Below are 16,616 nucleotides of genomic sequence, written 5' to 3' on the forward strand. Positions count from 1 at the left end.
CGGGTGCACTCTGGGACTCTCAAGTAATAGCCCATATCCCTTTTCTCCTTCCACACCACTCACTTTGTCTTGTGCAGCACAAGATACTTGTCCTGTGATGGAAGAAAAGGATATGCTTCAGCCTGCAGCACCAACAGCAGCATCCAGTCCTCTCCTAACTTGCTAACACCTGCTGTCACCTGCTGGTACAGCAACTTCCTCCTTACTTGTTTGAGGCTGGACAAGTTCCCTTCTTTCAATGATGATGAATAAAAGAGGAAGCTGAAGTCAGAGTTTTCTTTCGGATTTCCTTCCATTTCTTATTGCCAGCTCTCCTCCCTTTTTTAAAACTGAAAAGCATAAAGCCAAAAAGGCTCATTACCAAACATTAAATAAAATGTGGGCTATTGCACTATTTTACATTCAGATCAATAAGTGGCATTTCACAACATTTTCAAGACAGGTACCCTTAATGGTACCAACAAAATTATTAGATCACAATGGCACTAAAATCAGCCTTTTCCCTTGAACAGAAATAAGCTTGAATAAGACTCAAAACGGACTTTAGAATTATTCTCTTGACCTTTATCTTTGGATTATGAGATCTATTAGCTGTAATACACTTAGTGGAGGGCGGTAATTCAGGGAAAATATACATATTTATTTTCCTGACAAAACTGAATTCCTTCTAAGATGCATTATTACTGCTATTTTAAAAGGACAAGAGAAGACCAGAGAACTTCACCGAATGCCAAATAGTACTGAAACATTTGCATGTAATTTGGAGGTCCTTGTCAATGAGTACCAAGACACAATGTAGAAGGTATATACATATATTTTTGTACTACTGGTAGTAGGAGTATGAGCATACTGCTCAGACTGAGTTGGGTAAGTGAACCACCACTGGCAGCCATTATTAGCATACAACACAAAGTCTGACTACAGATGTTTTCCCATCCTTTCAACTTCTGTATTGCTCCCCAGGAACCACTAAGGGCATGAGGATGTCTATACAGAAAATCCAAGCCTACTGAACAGAATTACTCAATTACCATCACAGATGTCTTCAAAGTGTAATACGCACCTCAGGTTCAGAACAGGCAGTGACCCAAGAGGATTCTAACTCTTAAAACTCAAGAAAATACCTGAAAGAGACCTTCAGGGCTCCTTCTATTGTAAGGAATAATTATATAATTCTGTTCACAAATTATCCATGTCCTACTGTTAGAAGTAGAAATAATGGAGACAAAATCCCCAAAATGAAAAATCTCAAAGTTGCCTCAAAACCTTGCTGAAGTTATGAACCTCTGGAAACATTCCAATTTCCTGCCAAACCGTTTTCCCAGCCAGCCTGTACCTAGGTACTCTTGGGGCAACATTGTCCTTCAGTTTAAATAGTTCTTTCCCTTCCTTGTTATTATTCCCCAAAGTATTTATTAAAATAGTTCACATGCCTCTTCAGACTTCACTTTGCTAAGTGGGATGTGCTCATTCAGTTTCCTCTCAAAGGGGACTTGTGCATTCTGACCACCACACCTCTTCTCTACACTTTTTTCCAATGTAAATTTGCCTTCCTGAACATCTATGTTTGGAACTGCAGTCAGAATTACAAACGAGGGTCCTGCACCTGCATCGATGTTTCAATCTCTGAACTAGGAACACTGACTGCTACTTTAGTATTAACTCTTACAGCCTAATAGGAAGTCTTCAGAGAGCATTTCTAGTCTTACACTAAACAAAGACCATAGAAAACCTGCTCACAGAAGCTAGACAAGCTATGGAGAGAAAAGAGTATTTTTCTTATTAGAGACGTTATTTTGCTTTTTACTGGCATCCTTGGCTTCAGCCGATAGCCTATCTTCCTCAAGCCTGCAATTCTTTTCTTGTGTTCTAAAGCAAATAACCCACAAATAAACTTGCTATCTGACATCACTGCAAATTTAAAGCTAAAGTCCCAAACTCCACAGATACTGATGTCAAAAGCAGCTAAGTAAATCAGTTCATTTTCAACTTGAAAAAAAAATAGTTCTTTTTCATCTGGAACCTTTTTTCTTACAATATGAACAAGGGCTTTTTTGAGCAACACATTGTTAGACCTAAAAATCTTTAGTAAGAAGCAGGAAAGATGGCAGATGCTTGGACTGTTAACCAATGACATACAGCAAGGACATGCATGGCATCCTGGAGATCAATCTTCTTTTTGCCTAAGGGAGTTTGAAGCCACATATCCCATAAGAATCAAGGAGCATACTGGGTGGAGTGCTCTCACCTTTCTGTCTGGTTCCCTCTTGATGTAGTCAGAAAGCTGCAGATGTTGTTGTTTGTTAGTTCTAAAAAAAAAAAAAATTCACAAAACCAGACTCTGCACTTCCCTGGGAGGTGCTCTAATAATCAGCTTCAAGAAGTTCTCTTACTCAGTTTAGGATGAAGCATAAAAGAACGAGCTCCAAGTTTGGGAGTGAGCTATCTTCAACTACCAGACTCAGAAATCTGATTGTTCAGCTTCTCTTTGTGGTGCCAGGAACCTCTAACATATGCTGCTGACAGTGTTAACAGGATTTTTGCAGAGCACCACCAATTATTAGTAGCTAAAGGATGGTGGAAGATGTTTCAAATCACAAAGGGACAGAAGAAGAGACCAAATCCAGACCCTCTGAAGCCCCTGTAAAAAATCATTCTTCTCTCATAAGGGTCTATATTTAGATTTTTGTTTGTTTGAGAGCCAGGCACTGAAAAAGCATTTCTATCCAAAACTATTTACTGGTGCCACAGCAAATTCACAAGCAACCTGAAGACTATAAACTCACCATCCAGACACTGTATAACTTACTATTTATCAAGAAGTCTTGCCCACCTCTAATCTAAATAGCAGGAACTGTTTCAGATACTTGCTATAGAGGTTGCCAGGCACTACTCCATGAAAACCAGCTGATCATGTGTATTGTTTTTTCCTTTCAGTTGCAAAACTGAATTAAAGAGACCACTACAACACAGTGATGTGATATGATATTACCTCCTTATATACAACTGCAGTCATCAAAAGGGGCATACATACACAGTCTGTCTCCTTGTCAGATTCTAAAATACATCCAATACCCTGAACACCAACCTTAAAGGCAAGCCAGAAAATGTGTGGCTGAACTTCAAGGTGCTTGGGTCACCTGATCAGTGCTGCCTGCCCATGTCACACTCTAGCTATTATACCCTTGTCATTAATGAAAAAACTAGGACAGCCCTATACTTTACCTGAGCATTAATCTGTTACAACTCCAGGAGAACAGGAACAATCCCCATGCAGGTCACAATGTATAAATAGTGAAATCATATATCTTATAATTCATATATCATATATGAATTCATGAATATCATGATATGATATTATGAATTATATGAGTGAATATACATATATATATATGAGTGAATATATATGAATATATATCATATAATATATGAATTTTCATATATTGAAAACAATATCTAAATAGTGAAAATAAGTATCAGAATAGTGTCTGATACATCATGCTTAAAAGGTGTGCTTAGGGCACTGGCAAAGTTTCACAGCAAAAATTGCCTAAATCAATTACTCACCTGTTGCTACACATTACTGAAGATATTTAGACTGAAAGCAGGAGTCTGAAAGCTACCACTTTTAAGTCATTGTGCCAATAATTTACACTGACACGCAGAATGCATGGTTGAAAATATCTTCTTTCAATATAAAGCAGCATTGGATACAAGCTGCCTCTTATTTACCAAAAAAGTGAAGGGATCCTTCAAGTTAGGGTGTGGGAGGGAAAGCAAGAACCATGAATAAACTTGTCCTAGTACCAGTACCAGTACCAGTACGGAAAGTTCCTCTTCCTTGTTATGAATATGAAGAAAAAGAAAGTGGGGCAAGGTGAGAAGAACAGGGGACAGAAAGAGTAACAGATGAAGAATATTTCTTTACTTTATAAAAGATGAACAAGAAATGTTTGTTTCATTTGAAGACTTCCAAGTAATAAAAAACTTGGAGGACTTTGAAATGAAAAGGATCAAACTTGAAGAACTGGAAGGTAAAATGATATTTAGATAGACATTTTAATTATAGTTATCTAAACACCACCTTTTATAACCAGAGAAGGTAAGAAAGCCTCTACAGCCCTCATGTTACTTGACACCCAGAGCTGTAGGATCTGACACTTTGAAAAGCTGCGTACTCATCCTTTTGTAAGACCAGAGTGCTTCCACTTCAGCTCTGAGGATCTCCAAACTTTCACATGCCCAGGAAGCACTCAAAACATGCAAAGTGGCACTGCCAGCATTTTCCTTTTTGTTTCATGCAAGTGAAGAAGTTCTGCTCCCCAGTTCCAGAAATTTTAAGATTTATATTCTTTTACATAAACCTTATTCTGTCTTTGGATTTCAAGTTTGTCACTGGAACAGTCTGCTACAACACCTCACAGGTGCAGTGCCAGCCCTGTCCAGAAGCACAGAGATCAGCCTCCCTCCTATGACTGAGACACTCAACTCCAGCACTCTCCAGGCTGAGGCATTTCCAGCTGTCACAATTCCATGAGCTAACTCTCATTACTCAATATAAAAGAATACAGCTCAGGAGTGAAGGAGGAAGTACACCCCCCTGCAATAGCTTCATCAAGGGGACCTGCACAGACATTTGAGTCACCTGAGGAGGAGGGCAGGTATGCTGGACGTACCTGGTTTGTGATGAAAGGGGAAACGTGGTGGATAAAACCACAAAGCTGGTCAACAACCACGAAAACATCTGGTGTCTTTCTCAGCCATCATCATACAAGTACACAATGTGAGGCAAGGACATTTTATCTCACCAGATATATTCCAGAAAAAGTCTGATAAGACACAAGAAAGTCAAGACAGGACTTCATGAATCTCCAAAGGAATATAAGAACAGCAATAGCTTTCCATCCACATTTATAAAGACAGAATTTGGTAAACGTAGACAATTAATACATACAGTTTTCCAGAAGCTGAGAAAAGCAACAAAAGGAAGAAGTCAGTAGCTTCTCACAGGAGCCCAAAGCTCCTTCCTCAAAGGAAAAAGGCACAAGTGCATAAAGACTGACAATCACAGCAATACAACTACTTGGAAAATTGGGGAAGACAGAAAAACAGCAAGAGGCACAACATAGACAATCAATTTGCAACATATGAATATAAACTAGTGTAAAGGGAAAACCCCCACTCTCCTCATAAAATTATTTATGAGAAGGAAGTGAAAGACAAGGAAGTTGCTTCCGAGCTACTAAACTCAGAGACTTATGGGAACATCTGCCAACAGAAGATGCTAAGAAAGCCACACTGTAAGATGTTCAATTAAAGAAAGTCCTAATGGTAAGAATGGTAATGGATGGAGATGGTAAGAAACATGAATGTTAACTGTGTTGAAGGATGTACAGCTGTCATCACCAGTGTATCCTCAAAGGCCTCCAAAAACAGGCCACTGTCAGTAATGCTGTAAATATATTTGATTCCATCCTTTAATGTCGCCCTGAAAACTCAGCTTCTGAGCTTGCTGACATAGTTTTCTAAAGACTTTCCCAGGACAGTAACTGTAAACATAGATATGTGTACATTCTTTCTGTTACACGTCTTGTAATGGGCACCTCTCATGGCCAGTGCAGTGAGAAAGTGTTATCCTGACCATCCAATCCCTGGCCGTGGTCACAAGCTTATAAATCCTGGGAGGAAAAATAAACTCTGCTCTTTCTTGCACCACACCTCAACCTGTGTCCGCGTGATCTACTGATCTTCAGCAGTAACACTTTAACAAGAGAAAGAACAAATGGCCTCCTGATGTCCACTACAGACTCTTTTTCTGATTTTGTATGATGCAAGGTAAGAGAACAAAGGGACAATTCACAAATGAAACTGTGTGTAAAACTGATTACAAATCCCACAGTAAAAAAAAAATCTGAAAAACCCTGATTCATATACTTCTGTATGTTTCCTTCTATGTAGCAGTATTGCAGAATTGAGTAGAGAGATATGTAATATTAACCATATTTTAAGGATCAGAAAACATTATTTATTGCTTCAAGGAACAGAAGATTGAGTAGCTTCCTTGGGGTTCAAGGTGCTCTTCAACTCTTTTCTGAATCCAAAATAGAAACCAGTTTCTTCATTTCAAGTCCAAGAAACATTCTGAAGTGAAAATTTAGAGAAGCCCATATATTATATTTTTCCTGTTCTTGAAGTCAATATAGTCTTTTGGGCTAGTTACAAACAAAAAGTTGGGGTTTTTTCACTACAGTGCCACTTAACACATATTTTGACACGAGCTGTTAACAGCACAATTTGCTTGACTAGTCTTGCACAATCAAAAAGAATTAACTACTGTGTAGTCTAAAACCCATTCCCCTGCCTGTGTCCAATCACATACATACCAGAAACCTCAAATTTCTAGAACATCATCCAGTAAAATCCAAAGACTAGGGCATGGCAAGCATAGACTTCCCCAAACAGAAGGAAATTTATTCCATGACAACATTCTTCTGCCATGTGGGAAACACACTGAGCTTCTTAAAAACAGTCTGTATTGCACTACTCCTTCAACATATTTAGTCAATGAAAAAGATTCATTACTGCCAATGCATGGTGATCCAAAGACAATCACAACCTACTGGCTTCAGAAGTCAGAAAAAAGAACCGCAGTTTTTGAATTAAAATACTATACAATTACTGAAAAGGTTATTAATTACTTCTGAGGGTACAGCATATTCTTTCAGTCATCCTCAGCACTAAATGAGCAACTCTTCCAACTACTGTATTTCAGAAATCAACATTTAGAGTTTGATTTCTTTAGGCATATAAACCACTTGGTATATTCAGCGGTTTTCCCAAAATGATCACGTGCCCTAGAGATCAGACTCAAACCTGAGTTGCTAAGTATGAATTTGTTAGCAAGTTCTGCTTATCTAAGAAACTAATCTTAAGGAAGGTCAGAATGCAGATACTATTTTAAGAATATCTAAACAAGAGTATAAGCAGAGCTAAAAATAAAAGAACTGCTGCCTAGTACGTAATTTGCTAAAGTGAACCTACAACTTATTAATTAAGGTCACATTAAAAATTAATTTAAAAAAAATGACAAATTCACAAATACTGCCAGACTATGTGTCTGCTCCTTCAGCTGCAGCACCAGAGCTGCTATTCTTGCGCAGTCTATTACATGAGCTCAGACAATACAGGCAGCATTCCAGGAAAGAGAAGGTACAAGTAACAATTTATAAGGAGATGTGAAGAAATTTTAGGTATGCTCAGACTGAATGCTCAGTCAGACATGACCAACAAAACATCAAAACAAATGAATAAAGTAATTATTTTGCACCTTCTCCCTTTAACTCTCACATGACAATACCTCAAGTTCATGAAACAAATTGGGTTGCTATGGCATATGTTCCTAAGTTTGCTGTTCACTTTGCTAAAATAAATATTTACATGTAACAAAACCCAGAGTGCCTCAGAAATCACATTCAATGGTTGTGTATACCTTATTAAGCATTGCTAAAAAAAGTTTAAATATCTACAGTTCTACTGCACTTTCAAGTAAAAACCATCAAAAGCATGATGTTCTATTGTCTTGGTTTTGGAAGACAGGTGTCTGCTAGGGAGAGCAGGAGCCTCCCTTGGAATGAAAATGTAGACCCCCCTCCCTCTGAACTATTGTAATTTTGAAATCAAGGGGCTCTCAGGCAGAGATCTGGGGATAGGAATAACAGTTCTTTACTAGTATGTATAACGAGGCAAACAACCAACAATAACTACAGCGTTAGCAACAAAACAGAACCAGGGACCCTGTAACAGCCTTCTCGGGCAGTCAGTCCCGGTGCTCCTGCAGGACTCTGAGGAACAGCCGGCTGGGATGGCAGGAATGAGCAGAAATCCTGGGCTGGTGGCTGAGGTGTATCAGCAGCTCCGCAGCTGTGCGTGGCACTGCCACACGTCCCGGCAGGACAGGCACAGCTGCGAGGCCCACCAATGAAGAAGGAGAAGAAGAAGAAGCAGCAGCTCCGTCTGGGTGATGGTAAATTCCCTTCTCTCCACTGCAACAGCTCCCTGCTCTGAAGCTGAAGCAACCAGACAGCCTCTGGCTGTCCCCGCCCTCACTTTTTTTCCTGTCCCCCTGGGCCCAGCCAAACTCTGTTTCTGAAGCACTCACTAAGTACCAGCAGTCAGATTTTTTCCCTTCCACTGGTGGGAAAAAATTCCATAGGTGAGAAGGAACAAAAGGAAGGACACCTAACCCCCAACATCTTTATAGCGATATTTCTCAGGGCAGTACAGTCATTTAAATCAGAGTACTCAAATCTGCAGTCCTACAGGTCACAATGCACCTGGAAATTCCTCAGGATGGCATCTTCCTTACAGGTAAATTAACTACTCACTTCATTGCTCAGAGTTACTGATGAATCTTTAGGCCTATATAACCTGTTTTAAGGTAAGACACTTGAATTGTCCTCTAAAATAGAATGTTTATCTTCCCTGAGTTCCCAACATTGTAACTTCAACTGGGTATACACTGTGTTTGTACAAGGGACTCATGTGTCACACAGCTGAGTACACTACCCAAGAGGACACACCAGTTCATCAGGTCAGACTGCTTCAAATTACAACACTTTAACAATGTTCCAACCACAGCTCTTGTCTACCACAAACTCCAAGATCGTCAAGCTGTTTTATACCTCAATCAGCAGGTATGAGATTTATACATCTGGATAGATGTTGAATCATTAACTGAAGTAATCTAGAATTTAATATCATTAGAGAATCAAAGCCTAGGGCTTTACTGTAGTCACTAAAGCCATTTGTATCTCCAAGAAATTATGATCAAGTTAAAATAAGCATCCAGAGATCTTCTGAAGTTAGGCCAGAAAGAATATGTACAGATGTGGCTATGTTATTTAATTGAGAAGGGTTTTTTAAATTAAAAAAAAATAAATCAAGCCTTAAAAATATTTCTAACCCATACAGCTGTGAAGAAAGTTTTCCAAGTATGACCCAAGTATTAGCCAATGCAGTATCACAAGGTTATTCCAGCTCCTTGACTGCTGATCTTAGCAACAGTAATGTTAGCACAGCCTTTATGTTTACTACCTCTTGTCAGAATCATTCATGCAAAAGGGAAACCATTAGTCATTTCAAATTGAAAATCCTCTTTGCAGTGATGAAGAACAGTGGCATGAAGCCGACACTCCCACAAAACAGGGAGAGGAGGACATGATTAGAGAGTAGATAGGAAGAATCAAAAAGCAAGGAAGAATAAAACAGAAAATTACATGCTCCTCAAAAGACTACAGAAGTGAAGGAACTGTGGGGAAAGAGTTTTTCACCTTCCTCTGAATGTGGAGTACAATATATCTCTTAGTTTTAAATTAAAAAACTAACAATGTAGAATAGAACTACCAGAATGGGACAAGGGGTTACAGCCTTTTTATGACACAGCACTTGTGATGCCAAGGCTCCTCACCAGGGTATTTATTATCACAGTGCTTTCTGTGATCATGCACACCATGGTCCCATGCTCTTCCATATTTACCTCTGACTAGCCAGGTTTAGCCTTCAATCTTGTAAGCTTCTGCTCATCCTATCAAAGTCCTGACCAGCAGGGTAAATACATGGAAACCTGCTCCTCAAAACCAACCAACCATCTCTATTTCAACACCAAAAAAATTAAAAGACAATAATTAATCAGCTTTGCTTTTAATAAAGCCTTATTGTTCCATACATATTCTTTTCATTAAAGGTGCCTTATTGTTCCATACGTATTTTTTTCATTAAAGGTGCCTCAGCACAGGTCTGAAGCAATGCAGCTTGAAGAGACACATCCCTTGACTATTTCTAGGTGAGCATGTTTATCTGAGCAGTGCAGTGCCATATGTGGGAGAGAAGATAGGATGGCTCTGCACTTTGCCTAGATATTCTGGCTCTTATTAAGCACTAGATCAGGAACTGCTGAACCGTACACTGTTTTGTAACAAAGCCATAAACATGTAACACTCCTCCAATGAACATTCTCACTCTCACACAATTTGAGACATAACAAGGTACTACAGAAAAAGCATGTACTCCTGCCTCCATCACACTCATCATCACATTACATTTCAAAATTCATTCTTCTGCTCATCATGCTCATTTCTGTACTCCACGTATTTTTAGGCTTCTTTTCCCTAGCCCCATTCCTTTCACTTCCTCTTCCATTTCTGTCCCACGTCCATCTTTTTCATACTTAAATTTCCCTTTGCAACCAGTTTTTAAAAAGGGGGGGAAGAAATAATGTAATACTCAAGTTATTACATTCCACATGCCCATTACAAGTCACGGAGAAAGTCCTCAACCCTCACTACATACATGTCTATTTGTTTCATAAATTCTGGAACTTTCATTTTGATTAAAACTTCTGGAGCATTCAGCATGTTCCACAAAAAAATCAGAAAAAAAGTTATGAGAAAGTGGGGTTTGAATTTTGAAATGCAGATTTTAAGGTACTTTGTAACTTCTCAAAGTAATGCTTAATCTTTCAAAACAGTACATATGCTTATTACATCCAGGATAAGGATTGTAACTCCAGATAAAATTCTGCTCCAATGTCAAAAGCACCCAAGAACAAGTGTCACCACATTCTAGGTTATTAAGGCAACATAATTTGCAATATTTAATTAAATTATCTAACCATATATATACGCATTATAGAACTCTTCACATTTATGCTCTGATCTACTTAAGCAATTCCTTTTCCTCAATTGCACAATTATGAACCAGAGCAGAAAAATCAGACTTTATGAAGTTAATAAATCAATTCAGTGTCATTACAAATTATTAACATTATTACTTCAGAATCTGTAGTCACTTGATTATTACTTTCTATGGGACATTTTTAAATGTTCTGAAGAAATATACTTTTGTTTCCTTGATACCTTTATTAGTAGTCATCCATTATAATTCTTTTAATCAAATCAAACTAACTTCAGACTATACATTGGAACTACTGATTTGTTAACAAAAACTAATTGTAAAGCAAAGCTGGTACTGCCACCTTTCACATTGCCCAGAAGATATTACACTATTTTATGTTCTGGTAGATAGCTCCTGACAGAAATACCAGGAAAATACTTATCAAGAAACTCTGGCTACATTTGGAGATTTTCAAGGTAGATAGGTTCCAGCCAAAGTCACCTCCCCATCCAAGTTTCAAAGAAATTGAGTAATTTCAAACCACAAGTAGCTCTCATATCTAAAAATGAGCTCAAACACATTAACATTAACAAACTAACAAGTCATCAAGTTAGCATGGACTGGCACTACTTATCCTTCCAAAGCAACACTATGGAGTCTCCTCTCCAGAGGGACCAAGTAGTCCTGAATTAGAGACAGTCATGTGAAAGAAAAGCATTTAAAGGGGGCAAAATAGTCAGCCTAATAACATAACTGGACACTTTGGAAGTCGTAGTTGAAGCAACTTCAGGACTTCACTTGGGTTTAGTTTGTGATCACTCTAGGTGACTCTAGGTGACTTGAATTGAGACACAGTATTTCCACTGAAAGTATTTTCCTTGCAATAGTAAGTTTTTCACAATTAATGCTTTGAAAGAATTCAGCAGAATACTTCTCTAAAATTCTATTAATGTATCCAAACCCACCTGTTTTAAGAACATCACATGCAACATGTTTTTCAAAGATGTGTCAGATCCCCAAAACTTTCACCCCATAAAAGACCAGAAGACTGCTAAAGAAATCAGGTAAGAATAGCTCCAGCTCCTACACTTCTATTTCCTTAGAAGTCACTAGCAAGAATGCAGCAAACATTAGTTTTGAGGCATTGGTATAATGTTTCCCCTTCTATCATCAGCAGAATGATGCAAGCATAAAATTAGTTTTGAAATTTGATCGAGAAAAGCATTCTCCGAGTATTAAAAGTCTGGAAGCTTTGTGCCACAGCATTATTTCCATTCTTTTAAGAGAGAAAACAATTCCATGCTCACAAATAGTTGCTGCATATTTACTACAAACCAGGTGCCAGCAAACATTGTTTTGCATAGAGTTCAGACAGCACTTTAACAAACTACTCCTACCTTTAGAGTCTACACAGACTACCTTAAAACAGTCTATTCTCATTGCCACTGAAGATACTGAATTTTTCACTCTTGCCAGTTTTAACCAAACTGCCAGTGACTACCGGATTTTCATAAACTGTTTTTTTTCTCTTGTTATGATGAAATATTACTTGAAGCAGTTACTCAAGACATCAGTGAAAAATCAGGAGTTACAGTTTAAAGGTCCCACAAAATTTTTTTAGAGCTGTAAATGTGATTCTCCTGCTACAGCTGAAGCATAACTTATGTTTTAATCAATGTCAGCTGTGAGACACACTGTTCATTCAAAATATCAGATAAGTGAGTAGAAGCAGGCAATGCAATGTATGCAATTTGTTCTGGAAAATAATTAATTTCAGACACTTTACACATATAAGACACTAGGCATAGTAATAAAGGCATCCATTTGCACCTTTAAAATGCTTTCTGTTAATTGCCAAATGCAGGATGCATGCTGAGACAGAAGCACCTAAGGGCACAATATAAGCAGATGAGCAAACAATTTATGCCAATAACTTAGAATCTGCCTAGCCTGTGAGAAATTAAAACAAGGAGTTTTCTGCTTAAGTGGAACTTGGTACAAAGGATTGAGAAATAATTAAAGAAACATAAGGAAAAACTTGAAACTACACAGGATTTTTTATAGCAATAATATATAACAAAACTTATATGCCAAGGTGTCAGTTGACAGGACAGACTGCAATTCAGGCAAACATTCAAAATTATTCTTTTAAAGTCATTGTTCCTTCTCATTTTAAATTACGTATTTTAAAGGTTCACTGAATCCACACTAGTAACAGCAGTGTATGCAATCACAGGATGGATTCTCTGGAAAGTAAACTCAGGTTGATGGACAGAAGAATTACACTCAGGATTTCCATTCCACTTTCTCAGGTGCTGCCAGATCCACATGTGAGGCTGAGAAATGAAGTCAGTGATACAGACAGCAAGGATTTAGGCATGATGGGAACAGGAAGAACTTGTTAGGCGAGCACATTAGTCATGCCAGAGTCAGCCAGACTGGCATGCTAGTAAGAGTTTTGGAACTTAGAAACACTTCTACAGTACTGCTAGAAATCTGTAAGTAACATATGGGAAGCCTAAATACTTGGCCTCACCTGACACCCTCAAAGTAATAAAGATCTCCAAGATCTGGTAGGAAGACAAACCGAAACAGCATAATGCTGAGAGCCTGCCAGCTTACTCAGCAATTCCAATGGAATCGACAAACAACAGGCAGGTGAGGAATGGCACTGCATCTGTGAAAGTTATACAAACATTTAATGGCATAAAGAGTTACAGGAGATGAGAAGCCCAATGAATTTCTTAGGGCAGAAGTCACACAATCAAGTAATAAAGATATATGATCAACTACACTACCAGTTCAGGAAGATTACAGAGTTTCAACTTTAAGAAAGATAATAACAATTGGCAACTGAAATCTCCTGATGAAAAGTGAACCCTCTGACTCATTAGAATGGAATGCAGATTTTTTTTCCCCCAAATAATGACTTCTACCTCAAAAATTAGTGCTAGGTCTACATGAAAAGATCCAATTCTTGGCTTAGTTTTAAGTGGTACACAAGACCTAGTTAAAGGATAGGAAAGCTGCTTGGTAACTGTGCCTGTAATGCAATTATATTTCAACACCACAGTTGAATACAGTGAGACAAAAAACTATTGGCACACAAATAATTAATGTTAAGGGAACAGTGTGGAAAAAAAAAAAAGTAATCTGTAATCCTCTCAAACATGTTTCCCCTCAAAAACAACCCAAACAAACAAACCAACCCAAAACCATACAACCCTAAAAAGAGGGGAAAAAATTACAAAAAGAAAGCAGACAAAATTCTGTATTAGGAGATAAAGTAAACATTCCTCACAGCTGGAAGCAAAACAAAAGCCGTCAAAGGAATACATCAGACCCTGCAATAAAAGCCTACATACTGCATGATTAAATGGAGAAGTTAGGAAGTAAATTTGAGAAGTCTGGTTTTAAAAACAGAAAGCTTGCTTATTGAGAACAGAAGAGATAAGAATATATGTAGTACGTCAAAAGTAAACAGGAAAGAGAACTTAACATGTTTGGGTAGCACCTTGCAGTTACTTAACTAAATCAAAACCAGGAAACCAACTAGAAAAACCAGTGGGACCTCTTGCAGACCAAAATGAGAAAGGGATGGAGGATTCACCAGTGTAGAGAAGCTCAGCAGAACACTATTCCCAGTATTTACCAGTGAAGCAACTGGGGAGACATTCACACCTATCTTCAAAGTATATAGGTCAGAGAAAGGAGGTCAATTTGAATTAAGTACAGGGGAAGCATTTGGCTGAACAGACAAGTCAGACATAGTTCACCTGGGCCAGCACAGGCCCTCACAGGTTCCAAACCTGACACTAAGGTACTCAGTGCAACAGATTGTCAGTATAACTCCAGAGCACACTTAAGACTCTAAAGGGACTGATACTACAGAAAAGCAAACACAATTTCCATCCCTGCAAAGCAGCAGCAGATCGGATCACTGAGCACAATCAGTCTGCTGGAAAGAGTAAACACAGGTTCTCTGAGAGAAAATTCTACTAAGGCCACAATACATTCTCCCCACACTAGTGTAAATTTATATATCCCTCTGAATTTGGGGACCCAACTGTTGGATCCATTGACATACTGGGCTGAACACCAGATAGTCTTGTGGAAGCAATCCATCAGAATTATTTTGAAAAAAAACCAAAAACAACTTGTAAATGTAATCTTCAGCCACTCAAAATTTCAAGACTTGCTGTGACAGCCTGCACATGGATCTGCTACATATTTCAGGCTCCTTCGCTATCTTAAAATCAAGATCCAAAGGTCTGCCATACATTGCAACGTTTGCAACAATGCGTAAAAGCACCATGATGTAGTCAGATGAACTCAATAAGGGGAAAAAAAATCCCCTTACATTCTAGCCTGTAAGCTTTGTTCTGCTGACTGGGGAATTAGATGTAGGGCAAACAACTGGCAATGCTGTTACCAGCAGAATCACCAGTGGAAATGTGTTATGTGATTGCTTTTTCTTCCACAGCTTCTGGATATACTTGCAGGCATCAATCTAACTGTTCAATGTGTCAAAAGCTAGAAAAAGAAATTGAGGAGAGTCCCTTAAAAAAAAAAAAAATTCCCTTCAGTGTAATCTTTAGCACTGCTGGGTACAGCAGCTGGCTTACAGTCTCAACCAGTAGAGCATTCTCAGAGCAGAACACAAATCCAGGTTAAAACAACTTGAGCTACAGTTCTTGTCAGCCTAAAATTAATTCTGGCTGGTTGCAAGAGTCCCATTTTTCCCCAGACCACACAGGAAAAGACCTTATCCCTTAAGCCAGCTCTTCAGCATTTAGGATGCTAAAAGACTCAGCAAAAAATTCTTAAAACTCAGCAAAAAACGAACCTAATCAAAAGCAGCAGAGTATCTGCTGCTGACTTATCAAGCAGAAACAGCACAGCAAGCATACACTGATCTCAATTCAAGTAGTTCAAGGGAGGATGTGGGGCACATGTATGAGGATGTTTTGTTTGCCCTGGACATGGAGTCTCATCCAAAGGCCATATTTTACTCACATTACTCACCCAAACCAGCAAACTACATTAATTATGTATTAATTATGCCTGCAGTACTCTTGGTATGTAAGTGAAGTCAGATCCGGAAACTGCACTCCAGTTCTATAATGTCATTCAAGTGGCTCACAGGACACAAATACACTACATGAGGTAGTCATCTATTCAACACTAACAAGACTAAAGAAAAACAAAGTTCTGAAAAACACAGAGTTAATCTTGACAACACTACAATGCTTCCACAACAAAGCTTAAACACTTCTCTCTAAAATTAAATACTTTTTCAAACACCACATGAGATGCAAACTGTCTCTCATAACTATGAACAGAAACCTTCAGTGAGATCCCTTCAAATGTCAAAACTGAATTTCAAAAATCATCAGACTGAAAACTCTGGAAAATAACCAGACTGCATTTTAATTTTGACACATCAAAATCTTTGTGTTCATGCTATGTTTTTGTTCACTAGATATTTTATGAAAGCAAAAAGCTAACATCTTCAAATTAACCTTGAAAATGACACATTCCTGAAGCTAACACAAAAATACAGCTACACTGCACACCAGGAAAGTATATATATAGCCTTTCAAAAGTAGTACCAAGAGTTATCTGAAAATTATTTGGTATAAATATATATACTACCAAAAAGCCCCAAACCAACTCACCATCTATAGACCCCATACAATCATGATTCAATCATTCTAGGAATTAGCTAAAATGAAACAGCTGCAGACCAAATAATTGATCTAAAGATTAGTATTATTTTGTTGCTATTAAATCTGTACATTGGCTAATCAATGAAATTTCTAAAGGTCAAACCACTGAAGATTTATCTTTACTCCAAAAAACCTAAACATTCAACCATCCTACTGCCCATTCTTTTTTAAATCAACACAGGTAAGGGTAGATAGCTCTTAATGGTCTACAAAAAA

The 16,616-nt window shown here is 38.1% G+C and overlaps 1 protein-coding gene across 3 annotated transcripts in view; it reads right to left on the minus strand.

Annotated features, from left to right (window-relative positions):
- AMMECR1 (AMMECR nuclear protein 1) overlaps positions 1–16,616 on the minus strand; it is a 100,604-nt gene that overhangs the window by 42,140 nt on the left and 41,848 nt on the right. The gene's annotated exons all lie outside the window — the stretch shown is intronic.

The sequence above is a fragment of the Pseudopodoces humilis genome, chromosome 15 (genome assembly GCF_049639895.1).
Source record: "Pseudopodoces humilis isolate 2021_Gansu_Grassland_sample_001 chromosome 15, ASM4963989v1, whole genome shotgun sequence".
In the NCBI taxonomy this organism is placed as follows: Eukaryota; Metazoa; Chordata; class Aves; order Passeriformes; family Paridae; genus Pseudopodoces; species Pseudopodoces humilis.